The sequence below is a fragment of the Nannospalax galili genome, unplaced genomic scaffold (genome assembly GCF_000622305.1).
Source record: "Nannospalax galili isolate Female #2095 unplaced genomic scaffold, S.galili_v1.0 scaffold989, whole genome shotgun sequence".
Classification (NCBI taxonomy): domain Eukaryota; kingdom Metazoa; phylum Chordata; class Mammalia; order Rodentia; family Spalacidae; genus Nannospalax; species Nannospalax galili.
The window spans coordinates 561,837-579,075 of NW_008359507.1; the positions used below are offsets into that span (position 1 = coordinate 561,837).

Sequence of the window (17,239 nt, forward strand, 5' to 3'; positions counted from 1 at the left end):
GTTTGTGCTGAGGGTTCCATCTTCAATAACCTTCAAACCTGCCAATTCCTAACCAACGACCTAATGCCATATCACTGCCTCATCAGATTAGCCATATATTAGTATAAAAAGAGAAACATAAAATACAATTCCTTTGGCTAAATTCCCTAGCAAATCAAAATCACAGTACAAAAAAAAAACCCTGAAGTCTATTAACGGATGTGCTTTCATTTTCTTTCTTGTTTCTTTTATTTCTTATAACAAACTGCAGAAAAGATGACCTTGTGGTTTGTGGACACTTAATATGTGTTCTGGGAATCATACTTTTAGAAGTCAAATTACTGGATCAAAGGAAAAGAGCATTTTAAACTTAGGTACCCTGGTTACTTTTCATATCACAAATCTTTGTCTTTACTAAACTTAGATAGATACTGTCTAATTGCTGTTAAAAGCAACTGTGGAACTTAGCATTTCAAATAAAGGGGTATGAGATGTTTGCAATGTATTGACATCAACTTCTTATCCCAATTCCAGTACTCAACAGGATGAGGCAAGAGGGTTGCTGCAAGTCTGAGGTCAACCTGGGCTGCATAGCAAATTCCATGCCAACCTGGGCTACAGAACAAGACTTATGTTTCAATATTTTATTTTATGTGTATGAGTATATTGCCTGCATATATGTAAATGCACCTGTCATGCAATGCCTTTGGAGGTCAGGAGAGGGCTTCAGGTTCCCCTGGAACTGGAGTTATAGGCGACTGTTAGCCGCCATGTGAGTGCTGGGATTTGAACCCAGGTCCTCTGCAAGAGCAGCCAGTGCTCTTAACCACTTAGCCATCTCTCCAGCCCCTTTGCCTCAATTTCTTAAAAATTAATTAATTAAAGATCTTAACTAATTAAAAGCTTGAATCACATTGCGGAGTTATTGCAGAAAAGGAATGAAGCAGCAAAATGTGAACGCAGCCCATCTCGGAACACACCCACCTCATATCCTTTTTATAGAGAAGTATAGATGTTAGATTAGTTATTTGGCATCACTGTGATGGAATATCTGACATCAAAACTGTAAAAGGAGGAGGGATTAATTTTGGTTCATGGTCTCCCAGGGTTCAATCTGCAGTCACTTGACCTCAAATTTTGGGGCCAGTTGTGAAGCAGAGCATTATGGCAATAGGAGCTTGTGGCTGAAGTTGTTTACCTCGTGACAGACAAGAACAGAGAGAAGAAATACAGGAAGGGCCAGGGCAGGATGCAGCCCACAAGGATGTGACCCCAGTGGCCCACTTTCTTCAACTGGGCCCTACCTCCCACCTTTCATCCCCTCCCAATAACACCATCATATTATAAAAACCATCACGGAATTAATACATAATTATGTCAGAGACCTCAAGCCCTAACTGCCTCTAGAAGCATCACAGACACACCCAGAGATGTGCTTTAGTAACCTCCTAGGTAATTCTCAGTCCAATCAAGTTGATGATTGTAACCCGGAAGCTCCTCTAAAAAGCTGGAGTTGATCCAGTTCAAGCATGGGTGACAAGGAGCACATTGGGTTAAAGGAGGAGGCGTCAGTGCCATTTTGGGCAGCAGCTAACAGCTGGCGAAACTGCGAGCAGACAGTTGGTGAACTTCAGGCAGGCCATGGCCCTGAAGAGGGGCCATCTTCAGCCACACACAAATGACAGCTTTGTGTGTTAGCTGCTCTGTTGTCTTGTGCTGGTCTCCAGGGGGAAAAGCAAGGCTTGCAGAAGGAAGGAGGCTAAACTAAAAGTACTCTGTGTCAAGGGGAAAGCACCTCGTTAAATACATTTGGGGGTTAGGGATGTAGCTCAGTTAGTAAAGTGCTTACCGAGTATGTACAAAGCCTTTAATTTAGCCCCAGTACTGCATAAATTTGGCATGGTAGTGTACACCTAAAATCCCAGCACTTGGGAGGTAAAAGTAGAGGATAAGAAATTCAAGGTCATTCTCAGTTACAAAGTGAGTTCAAAGCCAGCTTGGAAACACTGTCTATGTGTGTGTGTGTATGTGTATGTTTATATATGTGTGTGTATGTGTATGTATATATACATATATACATATATATGAGACATATTTTGGATATAAAAAAGTTGGCAATTAGGGTTAACCATCACACACATAAGAGCTCTGGAAAGATACCCCTGCTATGATTTGAATTCATCCCCTGTATTAGTCATTTTTCTGTTTCTGTGATAGAAACACTGACCAAAGCAACTTATAGAAGGATGAGTTTATTTGAGCTTATGGTTCCAGGGGAGTTACAGTCCATCATGGCAGGGAGGCATGGTGGCTGGAGGTGGCTGGAGCAGGAGCAGCAGAAGCTAAGCTCTCACATCATCACGCAGGCACAGGAAGCAAGAGAGCAACTGGAGATCCAGCAAGGCTTAAGACCTCTCTAAGCCCGTCCCCAGTGACGTGCTTCCTCCAAGATAGCCACACCTTCTAAAACCTCCCAAACAGCGCCACCATCTGGGGACAAAATGTCCAAATACTTGGAGCCTATGGGGGACATTTTCATTGAAACTGTCACATCCCCAATCTTCGAATATTAGAAAATTAACCTCCAATGCAGCTGTGTTGGGAAGATCATATTAGGAAATAGGAAGTATTTAGGTCATAAGACTTCTACTCACATGAACAGATTCACATTGCGATCTAAAGAGCTAGCAATAGAAATGGACTCCCTTTTTGAAACTGTTGACCAGGGGTCCCATATGATAGATGAAGTGGATGGATGAATTGGGTCGACCAGGAGAAAGCACCAGGACACAGATTAAAAACTCCAACAAGATAGAATTTATTAGCAAAGGAAACCTCACATGGCATAAGTCCCTCAGGGCAGGAAAAATGTCAGCCCACAGGTCATAGGCTGGGCTCTTTATAGGGGGCTGTAAAAGGTGGGAACATATTTTTAAAAATTAGGCAGGGGGAAGCGGGAGAGCAGGGCTTATTAGAACAACTTCTTGTTAAAAACCACCCCCATACGTCCATCTGTCAGCCAGGATCTGGGTCAAGAGGTGTCTGTTTACCTTTCAAGATCAAAGGGAAAGCCCACTGCCTTTGGTCAAAAGGTGCAGAAAAGTCTGCTTCTCTTGACTTCAAAGACGAGGGTGCTTATCAACTCGGTTCCTGCATTCTCAGGGGCTTGCAAACTGGTGGGGTCTGGCTGCACTGGGGAAGGGAGTTGCTGTGGGTCCAAACCCTAACATTCCAGCCTTTTGTGTTATAGAATGGGGGCACCGTTGTCATCTTGCTACTTCCTGCTGGGCAAGGTTGATGTGGGTGGGCTGGATTAGGGGTTGGTCAGACAGCAGGGGTTCCCTCCTCGTGCATCTGAACACAATGTCAACCTCAGTTTTTGACAAGTGCTTGTATACATGTGGAGGGAAGGAAAGTAACAACTAATTAAAATGAGTACAAGTTAGTTTTTGGATTCAGTTCCGAAAATATCTGAAGAAGCAAGGAGCGATGGTTAACACCAAGGTAATAGCTTTTTTTTTTTTTTCTGCCAAGGCTGGACTCGAGAGTGATGGACTCAGGATTCATTTTCAGGCATTTTGATAGCTGTTGGAGTGGCAAGAATCAGTGTGAGTTCCCTCTCAAAGGCTTCTAGGTAGGTATAGAAAACAAGTTTAGCCATCATTTAATTTTTCAGGCTAGAACAATAGTGGGTTGTCACCCTTAGCTGTAGGTGGGCACTACAGTATTGCAAAGATTTGAAATCTTGCATCTGAGTAGCATTGTCTTACTAGGAACAAAATCATCAATGAGAGATAATTGTCTAAATACCATAAGAACTTAAGTCTAATGTCTGGGTTGTATAATACCCTGAACTCTTAAAGAAATATACTGATGACTTTAATTTTTTGTTATACTTTCCTTTTGGATGTTTAAGAACATACTATTGGCCTAAATAAACCAATTTATTTTTACTTTTAACATCGTATGAGGATTTATTCCTCAGGAGTCACATGAGCTTGGGGGGGGGTGGCTGGATCCTCAGGCTTTTCTTTTACCAGTTTCATCTATGAGAAGATAAGTCAAGAGGTCCTGCTTGACTAGGGCTTTGCTTGGAAGCATGGAGGAAATGTTTCCTCTGTGTTGACCCTCCTCTTTGCAGACTGGACATTGGTTCAAGTTCATTTTCTGGGGTCTTCATGGCCTCCCTGAACAAGAGGACAGGTGGCTCACCACAGTTACAGGCATTTAGAGAGATGCTCCATAGCCTCCTGGAACTTGCTTGGCCTTGGGGGGCAAGGAACAAAAAAATTGTCCCTTTAAGTCCCTCTGACCAGATTAATAAAGGCCTTAGAGTCTGGCTATTAAATACCCAGTCTGGTGTTTTTAATTATCATGTGCTATGTAGATAGAGCTTGGGCAACATCCTTAAATAAACCTTGGCTAGACATCCTTAGACTAGTTGACTAAGCTACAGACTTAGAAATTTAAAGATTATCTACATATTATCTTTGTATCAGTGGGGAATGGCTGAGGTGGGGTTCAGAGGGAAGAATAGAAATACAGTCAGTAGAAAACTCATTCCTGGATTAGTGTTAAGGGAGGGTTCCTTAAGATTTTCAATTTAGGAGGCCTGATACTGGTAGCCTGGTACTTGCTGTGTTCCTTGGCCAATTTTAATTTGGAGAGATGAATCCAACCAGGTTGTCCCAAGAGCTTGGCTGCTGTCCAGGTAGACAGGATCACCAGGTGAGGACCAGCCCAATGTGGCTGGAGGGTTTCCTTCACTCTTTTCTGTTGGGTGTGAACCTGGTAGGTGTGATCTCCAGGTTGAAGTGCGTGGTCAATTTGGCCTTTAGAAGCCTGAGGAATAATCTGGTCAGCATGTTCCCTGAGTAGTTTCCTTAGAAGGGTGAAGGCAGGTAAATAGTCATGTAGAGGGGAGGGATGCTGGAGTAAGAGATTGTTAAGAAGGAACAGTCTTCCATACATAAGTTCAAAAGGACTGAGGAAGGAAGGAGCCCTTGGGATGGCTCTTAGTTAGGTAAGGGAAAGGGGAAGAAGAGTTACCTAGGATTGGTGTAACTCTAAGGAGAGTTTAGTAAGGTGGCCCTTAAGAAGGGAGTTAGTTCGTTCTACCTTCCCTGAGGATTGAGGGTGATAGGGGATGTGCAACCTCCAGGTTATTCCCAGGGACTGAGAGACTATCTGAGTTACTTTGGAGATAAATCCTGGACCATTTTCTGATTGGAGGGTGAGGGGAAGGCTGAAACGAGGAAGAATATTTTGAATTAAACAGTTCACCACTATAGTTGTGGTTTCACCTGTTATGGGGAAAGCTTCTACCCATCCCAAGAATGTATGTACCCAAACTGGGAGATACTTAAGTTTTTTGTGAATAGGCATATGAGTAAAGTCTATCTGCCAGTCGACTCCTGGGAGGGCACCCCGGGTACTAGTGAGATTTAAAAGACAGAGGAGGACAGCTTCTGCCCTGCGGGGAAACAACAGCTCAAGTAGGGCATTGCCTGGTGACCTCTGTAAGGAGCACAGAAAGTTTGGGTCAATAGATGATAGGCTCCAGGAACTTGTAGAGCGGAGGAGCACATGAAAAACATTATGTAAGGAGTTAAGATAGAGAAGGCTTCTCCCTCAGGCAGGCAATACTTGTCTGATAGAAGTAACCATCCCTCTGGCCCTGGATGGCCCCTTTGTCCAGGAGGCTCCTGCGTTGTTGGGAAGGGTAGGAGGGGGACATTCCTATTGGCGCCAAGAAGTATAAAACATCAGAAGGGGAGAGGGTCATACTGACTTTCTTAGCTGTCCTGTCTGCCAGGTCATTGCCTCTAGTTATGGAATCAGTGAGAGGCTGATGCCCCCTACAATGGATCGCAGCCGCTTTAGTCAGGAAGTAGAAGGCTTCCAGGAGTTTAAGAATCAAAGGGCCACTAGGTATGAGGATTCACTTGGTTGTTAGGAGACCCCTTTCCTTCCATACTGAGGTGTGGTGATGGAGTATGTGGAAGGCATACTTAGAATCTGTAAAAATATTAACCATCTGTCCCTTGGCTAAAAGTAGGGCCCTGGTAAGTGTCACAAGTTTGGCTTTTTGTGACATGGTTCCAAGTGGCAGGGGTCCTGACTTGATGACATCTGTGAGACACACTATGGCATACCCGGCCCTGCAGGACCCCATTGGGATGAGAGTTGAACTTCCATCCACAAACCAAATCAGGGTTGGGTTTGGTAGGGGATCTGGGAAAATTAGGGGATCCTGATAGGAGAGTTCCTGAAGAGTTTCCAAGTATGAGTGAGTGAGAGGTTTGCTGGAAGGGAGGAGGGAAGCTGGACTGAGAGGACAGCAGGAGTCAAGGGTGAGCGAGGGGGTTTTCAAGAAATGTGACACGGAATAGTTGTAGTTTAGAGGGAGCTAGATTGACAAGAGATGTGTGGGTTAATAAGTCCTTAAGCTGATGGGGGAAAGAATGGAGATGGGATGACCCAAAGTGAGCTTAAGCCCCTCCTGAGCCAGGAGAGTGGCAGCGGCCAGAGCAGGGAGACAAGGTTACCACCCCAGGATGGTGGTATCAAGCTGTTTAGAAAGATAAGTTACCAGGGCAACAGTGATAGATTATGTACAGAGTGAAGAGGAGATAGAGAAAGAACCAAGAAAGCAGGTAGGAGATAGAGACAGAACCGAGAAGGTGGGAGACAAAGAAAATCCTCTCTCCACAGGGAGTGGAGGCAGGGTCATGAGTCCGGGACAGAAAGCACAGCAGACAAGGAAGAGAGAGATGGGGAGGGAGTATGAGGAGAAGGGATTTGGCATAGGTCACGCAAAGCAAGAACGAGGAGAACCAGGCTCCAAGAAAAGAGTCCTTTTCTTTGCATGGGTTCAAATACAGGTTCGAGTTATTATTTTTGAGTTATTTCCAAGTCCTAGGAGGCAGCATCCCACAATCAGATCATCAGGGAGAGGAAAGGCAAGATCCCATCCCGGACCGGAAGTAGTGAGTGTTCCTATCTCCAGAAACAGTGTCCCATATCCAGAGAAAAGAACTAATTATCTGACACATCAATGTGATTTTGAGGCAAGTGAGACTAGCAGAAATCTTTGCAGCAAGAACGTGGTGTGACCAGCCAGTAGATAGAGACAAACTATGAGGAATGGGATGGGAGAAAAAGAGGAAAAAATGCAGCAAGCCAAAAGGGAGGGAAGCTTGTGGAACGAGTTGATCCCAAGGTTTAGTAGAAGCTAGGGGAAGATGAGCCCCAGAAGGATGGTGGGGGGGTGGATAGGAAGAGAGGTACTTAAAATTAATTCATATATTTTAGTACCTGGAACCATGTTGTAGATTAAAGAGAGAATATTTTGGCCTGAAAAAAATATTTTGGTGTTAATTTTTCAGTTTGCATGAGATTTTACTTAAAAATTAATGTGATACCAAGTAAATTAATTTTAAGAAAAATAAATTTATGTTGACTGTGTATACATATTTAATTATATACTCTGTTGAGAATGTGGTTTATCATTTTTAAACCAAAACGCCTTTGAAGCATACAAACAAAATGAATATACCTTAAAACACCTTGAAAGTAAACTAAAACCAAAAATGGTATTCAACAAATAGGATTTTACCCAACCAGCTTAGATGTCATTTTGTATAGGTAATAAGTGGCCTAAAGAAAGGGTTAAGTTTACCATATAGATTTGAGGTAGGATCTTTTCCCTTTTAAGAGCTAAATCACTGAAGAGAGTTAATAAAACACTGTCAATCTAAGAACAGAAATCAGAGAAGACAAGAAAGACAAAGGAAACAGTAACAGATTAGGTTAAGAATAAATAAAATCTAAATAGTACTGAAAATCATCCCATTAGCTATTTTCACTATAGACAGTGATACCCTCTGTTGAAATTAATTTACACCTTAGCAGTTCTCAACTGCACAGTGCCGTATTTACTCTTAGGCTGTTTTGTTGTTCTCCTTTTCCTTGTCACAAGGTTGGGGGCCAGCCTGAACCTGGAAAAGAATCTTGGAGAACACATATTGAGATAATAGGCTTGAGTCTGAAGTGGGAGGGCCAATCCCATCTCCAGAGTCAAATTTTCAGTGAGCTCAAACAGCACATGACAATTCATCAATATAATTAATATTACCCTGCCGTTGTAACTAGAAAGTACTCAGGGAATGATGGGGCAGGAACACAAACAAGCAAAGAGAATCTGAGCATCAGAGAGGGAAATAACTCTGTTCTAGAGAAAAACAGGCTTAGAATCACAATGTAGAAAAAGGAGGACTTAAGACCAGTACAGGCCACATCTTAAGCCTCTCACTCAAGTAGACTTACTTTTTTTTTGTAACTATGTGTTGGTAGCAGCTTTTCTCTTGTAAGTTTGGGCCCTGGAGTACAGCAAATTTCCATGTGCTTCACAGGTCTAGTCATCACAAAATGTCAGCTCCCTTTGTACCTTGATGGCATATGGCTAGGAAAACTTTAAGTTCCCTTTAGAAACTAACAAATATACTATGTAAAGCAGTAAGAATTTAAAATAGTGATTTTTAGAAATTAGTAAATATAAAACGCAAAGCAATCCCCTTTAGAAGCAGGCCCAAACAATGTGAAAAATTAAACTCCCATTGTGGAGATCTGGCATTACTCCCTTAGTCTGAACTAGAAATGGGTTGCTTACCCTGTGACATCATCAATAAACCAAAACAAAAATAAAATGCAAGAGAATTAGGGCATATGATTAAATGCCTGAAGTTTAGGGAAATCTTAGGCACTCCTGATACCAGTAGGTTAGACTTGATATAAAAGAAGAAAGTACCCTCAGATTATTTATACATATATGTATATATATATGCCCCAAATAGAAAATCAAATCAAATGACTCCATGTCGTTCACCAACCATTGTAGTTGCAAAGTTTTCCAGATCTCTCTATTGCTAGATTCAGACTATGCTGGAAAAGAAACTCATGAGGGCAGGAGAAGGAACAGGGTGCATGTCCAGCACATAAATTACTGGGTTGTTGCTCTGAAGGTGTATGTCTCACCCTAGCACTGCCTGTGACTTTCCATGTATACTAAAATTTAACTAGGTCTAGTTAGAAAAGTAGGTGCCTGACCACTAATTGCTTGGTGCCCAACAGGGCCTAAGATCAAAATTTGAGACCCTTTGCCTGAGAAAAAGTTTAGGAGAAAAAAATGGCTTTTTAAAATCTTTTTCTGTTTGTCCATGGGGCAAACCACCTGAAATTCTTTAAATGGTCCACTGAAGCCACCCAGTTAGTTTAGCCTAAGCCCGAATGCCCCAAGGCACAATAGCAAAATGGATAAGGAAGTTCACCTGATCATTTAAGAAATAAGTTATTAGAATGTTTGGAGTCCTATCTGGGTTGAAGTGGGGAGAAAGGGTCCCCTAAAGGGTTTTTAGTCTCATTCATAACAGAATTCAAGAATGGACCTAACCAGAAACTTTTACCATTTTATTAGAATCTTAAAGAAAAAATCCCCAGGGCAGGCAGGCTGGCAATCTTGGCAGCTGCCTTGAGGGGGTGAATAGTGGGAAGGAAAGAAAGCCATGGAGTCATGCAGGTTTAGGAGCTTGTGTGGGAGATCGGACATGTGGGGGGCTGGCAGGCACATGGCGGGAGTAGAAAGCTTTAGAGAAAATTAAAGAAGCACAAAGTGCTGGGAAACCTAAAGCATTAATGAAAGCAGGTTTAAAAGGGGATATAAAGAAGACATTTTTCTCTGACAAATTTAGAAAAGCAGGTAGACTTACAGAGACCTAAACATTTACAGCTGGGTTTAGAATTAGAACAAGAGTTAGAGGGAGGAGGAGAGATAGCCCAGAGTAAAGGATGGAAGCAAAGGAGACCTGAAATTGGATTGAACGGTATCAGAAATCATCCCGAGTAAAGTGAGGAAGAAAGGCACGGGAAGAGGACAAAGACAGAAAAACAATGGAAAACAGAGGACCTTCCAGGCGCATGGCAACAGGGAGGGGGAGAGGAGGGGAAAGCAAAGCAAAAATGAAGGTGAGATGCCGGGAAAGGCGAGAGGAAAGAAAAGGAGAGAAGGGGGAGGGAACATAGATTTAAGTGTCGGGGAGGCAGGTCCGCCCCACAGGTGGGCTTAGGTAGGCACAGTAACCATGCCGGACACTCAACGGTCATGGCATGGAGACCAGTGCTGCCCAGTGGACTTCAGTCAGGTCCAGGAGTGACCAAATTCAATCAGAAAGGAGATCAAAAGAAGATGTAGGAGAGCCAGAAAGTAGTGAAATCAGGGCAGAGTGTGCTCCCCTGTGGAAGGCAGTTTAGAGAGAAGAGAGAGGAGAGAGAAAGGAAGGGTGGGAGTGTACCTTAAAGCCAAAACAGTGGTGTTTGTAGAGGCCAGTAAGGCAAGCAGGACCAGTCAGAGGTTTTTACCTGTGAGTTCCAAAAGGTCGGCGGTCCCTTGAGGTCAGAACAGGGGCCAGAGGTCCCTTGAGGTCAGAAACAGGTTTTGGCACCATATGATAGATGAAGTGGGCGGATGAATAGGGTCGATGGGAGAAAACACCAGGACACAGATAAAAACTCCAGCAGGGTAGAATTTATTAGCAAAGGAAACCGCACATGGGACAAGTCCCTCAGGGCAGGGAAAATGTCAGCCCATGGGTCGTGGGCTGGGCTTTTATAGGGGGCTGCAGAAGGTGGGAACATATTTTTAAAAATTAGGCAGGGGGAAGTGGGAGAGCAGGGCTTATCAGAACAAGTTCTTGTTAAAAACCAACCCCCTCCGTCCATCTGTCAAGCAGGATCTGGGTCAAGAGGTATCTGTTTACCCTTCAAGATCATCAAATGGAAAGCTCGCTGCCTTTGGCCAAAAGGCACAGAAAAGTCTGCTTCTCTTGACTTCAAAGACCAGGGTGCTTATCAACTCTGTTCCCGCATTCTCAGGGGCTTGCAAACCTGTGGGGTCCAGCTGCATTAGGGGAAGGAGTTCCTATGGGTCCAAACCCTAACACCATAGACCCTCAAATAATACTGGCCCCCTCCCTGCTCTTGGTTGCCCACCAGAACTTCATGATAAGACCCTATTGCTAAAGACAGTACATACATGAGCTGTAGAATAAACAAGGAGAAATCAACCTGGTGCTGGCTTTAACATCTCATCTCTACTATTTGGGTTTCATAGTGCTAGAAGGTGCTACACAAGCTACCTGAAGAGGAAATTTAGCTGCTATAACAAAATGAACAAAGCAATTCCTCCAGATACCAAAGGGTTTCTCCTCAGAAATAAGCAGAGACTGTGGTGATAAGGTAGAAGGATTTTTTTAAACCCTAGAAACTTAGGTATTGCTTATGATTAACAAATCAGGGCAGAGACTACATGCACACATGCACCCTGAACCATGCATGATAGGTAGAGAGCAGGCGGGAGCGAGCGGCACGGATGGAGGAAGGCACCAAGGCAGAGATGGAATTCTCAGGGGGATACAGATTTATTTCGCATGGGGCACCTTTCCCTCGGGGAAGGGAAAGATATCAGGGAGAGAGGTCAGGGAAGGGAAGGGGAGGGAGGGCAGGGGAGGGGAGGGAAAGCAGGGAAGGGAAGGGGAGGGAGGGCAGGGGAGGGGAGGGAAAGCAGGGAAGGGAAGGGGAGGGAGGGCAGGGGAGGGGAGGGAAAGCAGGGAAGGGAAGGGGAGGGAGGGCAGGGGAGGGGAGGGAAAGCAGGGAAGGGAAGGGGAGGGAAAGCAGGGAAGGGAAGGGAAAGATGTCAGGGAAAGATGTCCGCCCATGGGTTGTGAGCTGGGACTTTACATATGGGAGCTTTAGGGTGTGTTTGGGGGAGAAATCAGGGAGGGGGAAGCAGGTAGGATTAGGGTATGGAAGTATTTACTTTTTCTCTCTTAAGATGAGAGAAAAACAGCTTCTCTTATCTTTGGAGGTCAGAGGAAAGGCAGGCTGCTTCTCAGCAGAGTTTGTTCTTCTTGACCTCAAAGGTTAAGGTGTTTATCAGCTAAGTTCCCTTTTCCAGGCTCCAAAGTCTGTAGGTCCCTGTTGGGGGGGGGGAGCTGCTATTTGGAACCCTAACAATGCGCATGTGTCTCTCAGCCTACAGAACACTCCACATCTGGGATCTCAGCAATCCCTGTGGGAGGCTTATTATCATTGCCATCCCAGTTCTTCAGGGGAGAAAACTGAGGCACAGATCTCACTCACAGACCTAGCTAGGGTCTGGCAACCAGAAAGTCATACAGGCACATTCAGGTCCCAATCCTCTGGCTCCACCATTCTGAAATTTTCCCTTGACAACAACTTTACCCCTTCTTCCTGGGATTAATAACCTACTTTCTTCACATTGGCAAGAGGAAGAATCTTTTATGTCTCAGGCATCTTTCCTCTGCTTGTATTATGGAAATAGAAGAGCAAGTCAGATGTTAAAAGCTTTTGCAATGTGATGGTAAGTAAAAACTCTGGAGCAGGGAAAGCCTGGAGATAGAAATGGGGAAGTGATCGGGAATCTTCTCTTGCCCCCTATGGTTATCCAGGATAGAAGTCCTTGTTTTCTAAAGCTATCACATTCCTGTATAGAAATCTTTGTTTCCTAAGGCTTTCACATTCCTGTACCTTTGCATTTCTATTACCTTTGCTACCCTATGTTATCTTAATTACCATGTATATGCTATGTACCTTTTGCTTGCATTCCTCACATGCGTATAAAAACCCTCCAAAACTTGAACAAGGGGTCGACTCCTTTGATTCATGGTGTCAGTCCCACTAGCATCAAATTAAACTTCCTCTCCTCACCTGACTTTGGCTGTTGGTCTCTGATTTTTCTGTAACACTTGTTCTACAACTTTTTTCTCATGGTTATTCAGATCTAATAAGCATACCCAACCTGGAGGTTTGATAGGTTTTTATCCCTAACACAAGAGTACTGTGTCTTTGCCACATTGACTGGGGTTTGACCTCACAGTCTTTCATTGGCTAGTATAAAAGAATAGGCATGAAGGAAGTAGGGGTGGGGTTTAGCCAAAAAGGAAGAAGGGCTCCATTGCCCTAGGCCATCAGGTTCCAGGACTGCATCAAGGCCTTTTTGTAAACAAAAGTCTTGAGGGGGAGGGGGAGGACAGTTTACAGGGTTTGAAAGAAAAAAAAACTAATATTTAATGTTTCTTATACCACTAAGATTGGCGATCACCAGATTACCTCATGTCTGTCCACTTACCTGTGTCTCTAATAAAAACAATGAGAGCTATGAAAATAGGTAGTACCCATTACCCATCATAGAGACTCCAGCACAGAGTGCAGTACTATACCTTCAGTAGAACTCAGTAAATGTGAATAAAGTGTCATCATGTAGGTATCACCTGACATATACAGAGAGAACACGCATTCCAAAAGCACTATGCTCCTCAAGACACATGACATTTTGTGTTCCTTGATAAAGCATTACTGTATCCTTGCTCTATCTTTGATTCCTTGTCAAAATCCCTTTTAGCAAATTTCATTTCCACTGCCAAAAGGTGGGGATCAGAATAATTCTATGAGGAAAAAAGAGTTTTGGTGGCCTGAAAACTTTCAACCTTAATTAAACAAAGATAAAACATAGTGACAATGATTTTAAATACTTGAGTATTTCCTATATGGTCCCTAAATTTCATTTTCATTTAGGAGAAAAAAGAGCTTATTTCAACTGGACACAAGAAAGAGGTACTGGCCAAGGAGTCTGAAGACCAAGCAGTGACTTCTTCTATAGGGTTAAAGGATTAGCAAAATGACGGGGGAGAGACCGGATGACAGTGAACTCTAACTCTCGGGGTGAATATTCCATAGAACTATCTCCTGCTTATCACCACTGTGTGCTGAAACGGAGTAAATGAACCTCCTGGGGTCCAATGTGTGGCTTATTAGCAAATTATAGCTAATGCTTCCCTCTAGTGGCTTGATTCAATATTACATCAGCACAAAGTCCTTTCTCTGGTTTTTAGTGTTGCTTGTCTGTTTAGCTGAATGGGTAACTAGCCAAACCCAACTCATTAGCAGTACCAGAGCCTAGGATTTGACCCTAAACAGCTGCAGTAAAACTAAGTTTCCAAAGAGCTTCTAAGTAGAAGACTACAGATTTGAACCCAGATTTGTCTGAGCACTAAGCCCACCTAGTCTCCTCTCTGTCTTTATTCCCAGGTGCCTGGTGCTGGAGGCTGCCCCATGTTCCTTACCTACCCTCCACTCTTAGAAAGGCACTGTCCTGGGGCTGGAGAGATGGATCAACGATTAAGAGCACTGGTTGCTCTTGCAGAGGACCCAGGTTCAAATCTCAGCATCCACATAGCAGCTAACAACCATCCATAACTCCAGTTCCAGGAAATCTGATGTCTTCTTCTGACCTCTGTGGACACTACATGATACAGATACACATATATACATGCAGGCAATACACATACCATAAAATAAAAATAATAAATATTTTTAAAAAGAGAGACACTGTCCTAAGTTCTCCTGTCATAACAAATCCCATCAGGAAGTGTGGTATGGCATAAAGATAGGCTTTGGAATCAGTTCCAGAACTTTCCACTCACTGCTTGAATTGCCTTGCCCCAAAGTACATGCTTTCTTTATGGAAAAGCTGTACACATTAAATTAGTCAGGGTCAACCTCATGTATATCAATACATGTAGCTTCCACTGCAACCACTAAGTATGTGATAAAGTTGAGATATTTGCTGGTAATTAATAATCAAGGCTAACCTTGACTGAGGCCAGTGACCCAGGGTTCAAACATCTGAGAATGATTGCCTCTGGTACATTGGAAAAGGCCATGCAACTTAGCCCTAAGTGTTAATGCACATTATGCCCAGTGTAATGGTGTCCCTGACTTTGGTATTTACTACGCAAGGCCACATTATAGCCTTGATAAAAATAGCCCTGACTCTTAGCATCTATTTTAAGGCCCAGAACTGCTGAGAACCTGTCCTTCAGTATTGGAACAGTATCATCCAAGTGAAGTAAAAGCTGGACTCTTAGAGAATTTTGCCCTTTCCAATTCCTAGATCTAGACCAACACAGACAACCATAAACAGATGTTATCCATTGAATCCCATCTGTTTACAGCTGTGTCCCAGACTGCCTGTTTCCTCCAAGGGGCAGGGCCTGCTGTGGAAAATTGACTGCAGAGGGACTTGTTGTGCCATCTTGTGATGGAAGCAGCAAGCCACAATGAATGCATGGCTGTGGACGTGGAGAAAAAGATGGCCCTGGTGTCTCACCTGCATGGACTTGAGAGGGGGCATTTACCGACCTGGGGCAAGACTGTGGGCCCAAGATGCATGGAGAAAAGTTAATGGAGACTTTGGGCGGGCACAGAAGAGATCTGGAATAGTGGGCCAAGCCATGCAGAGCTGGGTGCCAGGTGTGCATTTCTATGTAAGTCCCCTCATTTACCCCCTCCCTACCCAAGGGCATAAACCATAATAAATTCACATGAAAAGATGTCATATGGTTTGTCTTGTCACACAAGAGACCCCGAGAGAACTCTGGTGACAACAGGACAATGGGATAATCTTCATATCATATACTTCCAATATGTAATTGCTTTTGCAATGCTTCTGGTACTCCCCATATACACACACCCATGCATACATCATTCTAGGTCCAAGGCAAGGAAGAGTCATGAGTGATTAAGGTTAGATGGCCAGGTCACAAGAGGAGTACATGGTTCCATGAGCTTGTTTACATTGTAAGCAAGCTAAGATTCACTTTTAGTTACAAGGTTGAGTAAAAGTCATCTGTCCAGAATACGTCCATAATGCAAAGTCCTCCCTACACCCAACTGCTCTTAAAGTTGTGTTTACAGTCCGCATCCTTGAAGGATGACATAATAATGCTTCTCCCAAGACAAAGGGAAGGCATGTCCTCATTTGCTCTACAAGTCACGAGTCTTCCAAGCCTCCCTCTCCAATATGCCCCCCATTGAGTGTGAGAACTCCCCAGCATGCCAGTGGTACTGACCATTCATGAAAAGCAAGATGACAGAATGAACTGCTAGACTTGAGCACATGGGTATTTCTGGTGTCCTTGACAAAATAAATTCATGAAATAGAGAGAAAAGTCTTTGTGGCCATAAATGCAAGAGAAGATGGAAAGGCAGGGAATAGAAATGTTGGATACAAACTTTTTCAATCCCTTTTTCCAGGAAGATAAATGAGACAATGAGAAATTACCTTCATCCTTCTAAGAAACCTATGTAGACTTTCAAGTATATGACCCCATGCCCATTAAGGAACAACTCATGGAGATCCTCTTCATATGTTAGCCTTCCTATAAAGTATTTATTATTTACAGTGGAAAACAATGGCTTTGGCCAAAGCTGTCATGCCCTCTTGTTTGGGTCACAGGCCAGTGTGAGATAGATACAGGGAGGCTAGATGTTACCTGTGGTGGTTTAAATGAGAATGTCCCCCATAGGCTCCAAGTATTTGGACATTTTGTTCCCAGTTGGTGGCACTGTTTTGGGAGATCATGATGGACTGTAATTCTCCTGGAACTGTAAACTCAAATAAACTCTTCTATAAGTTGCTTTGGTCAGTGTTTCTATCACAGCAACAGAAAAGTAACTAAGACATTACATCACCCCTTCATACCTGCAGCTTATAGCCATTCTAATGGGTAGGCCACATTCCACACACAATAAGCTATAGCTCTGCAGGCCTCTTTGTTTGTTGACCCTTAGAGAACATTTTACGTATAGTGTAAAGACTTAGAGTGGAGAATGCTAACAAATTGGTACCGTCAGACACCAAGAAGAGTCATTAAAATTGCTGTGATTAATCTGTAATCCTATCAAGAGGATCTCGAGTTCAGAGCAATTCCATGCTATAGAGTAAGATCCAAAGGAAATCAACAATTAATTGCCTTGACCTTGGAGTGTATGTTAGATGATGTCGTGCCATGCTTATCTGGAATACCCCAGAACAAACGTGGTGTGTATCAACCCCCCTGGTGCTGGAATCACAGAGGATCTTTGATGATCTGGAGCAACCAGACCTGAGAGAAATACATGGACTGGAACCACTCAGAAGCCCCTCTCATCACTTCACCAAAAGGGCACTGAAGTTTTCCTGTGACAAGGCACTTCTCCCAGGTGTTCTACATCATTATGGAATAAGAAAGAAAAATCAAAGTATAATAAACATGGCTTCTAGAATTTTGTATAGAAAGAATCATCCAGGCTGCCTAAGCAAGTGTTCTTGTATCAGGTAAGCCCAGGAGTTAGATAGTGCTCC

General features: G+C 43.4%; 1 long non-coding RNA gene across 3 annotated transcripts in view; it reads left to right on the top strand.

Annotated features, from left to right (window-relative positions):
• LOC115068496 overlaps positions 1-16,478 on the top strand; it is a 31,960-nt gene extending 15,482 nt beyond the window's left edge. Inside the window, exons 1-3 of one of the 3 annotated variants that reach the window (XR_003847838.1) lie at positions 3,557-3,613; positions 13,630-13,776; positions 14,143-16,478. This is a non-coding gene — a long non-coding RNA (uncharacterized LOC115068496). Of the gene's footprint in view, positions 1-3,556; positions 3,614-12,163; positions 12,416-13,629; positions 13,777-14,142 lie in introns of those variants that run through there. The other 2 variants (XR_003847840.1, XR_003847839.1) reach the window with 2 other exon arrangements.
• Positions 16,479-17,239: the final 761 nt, after the last annotated feature.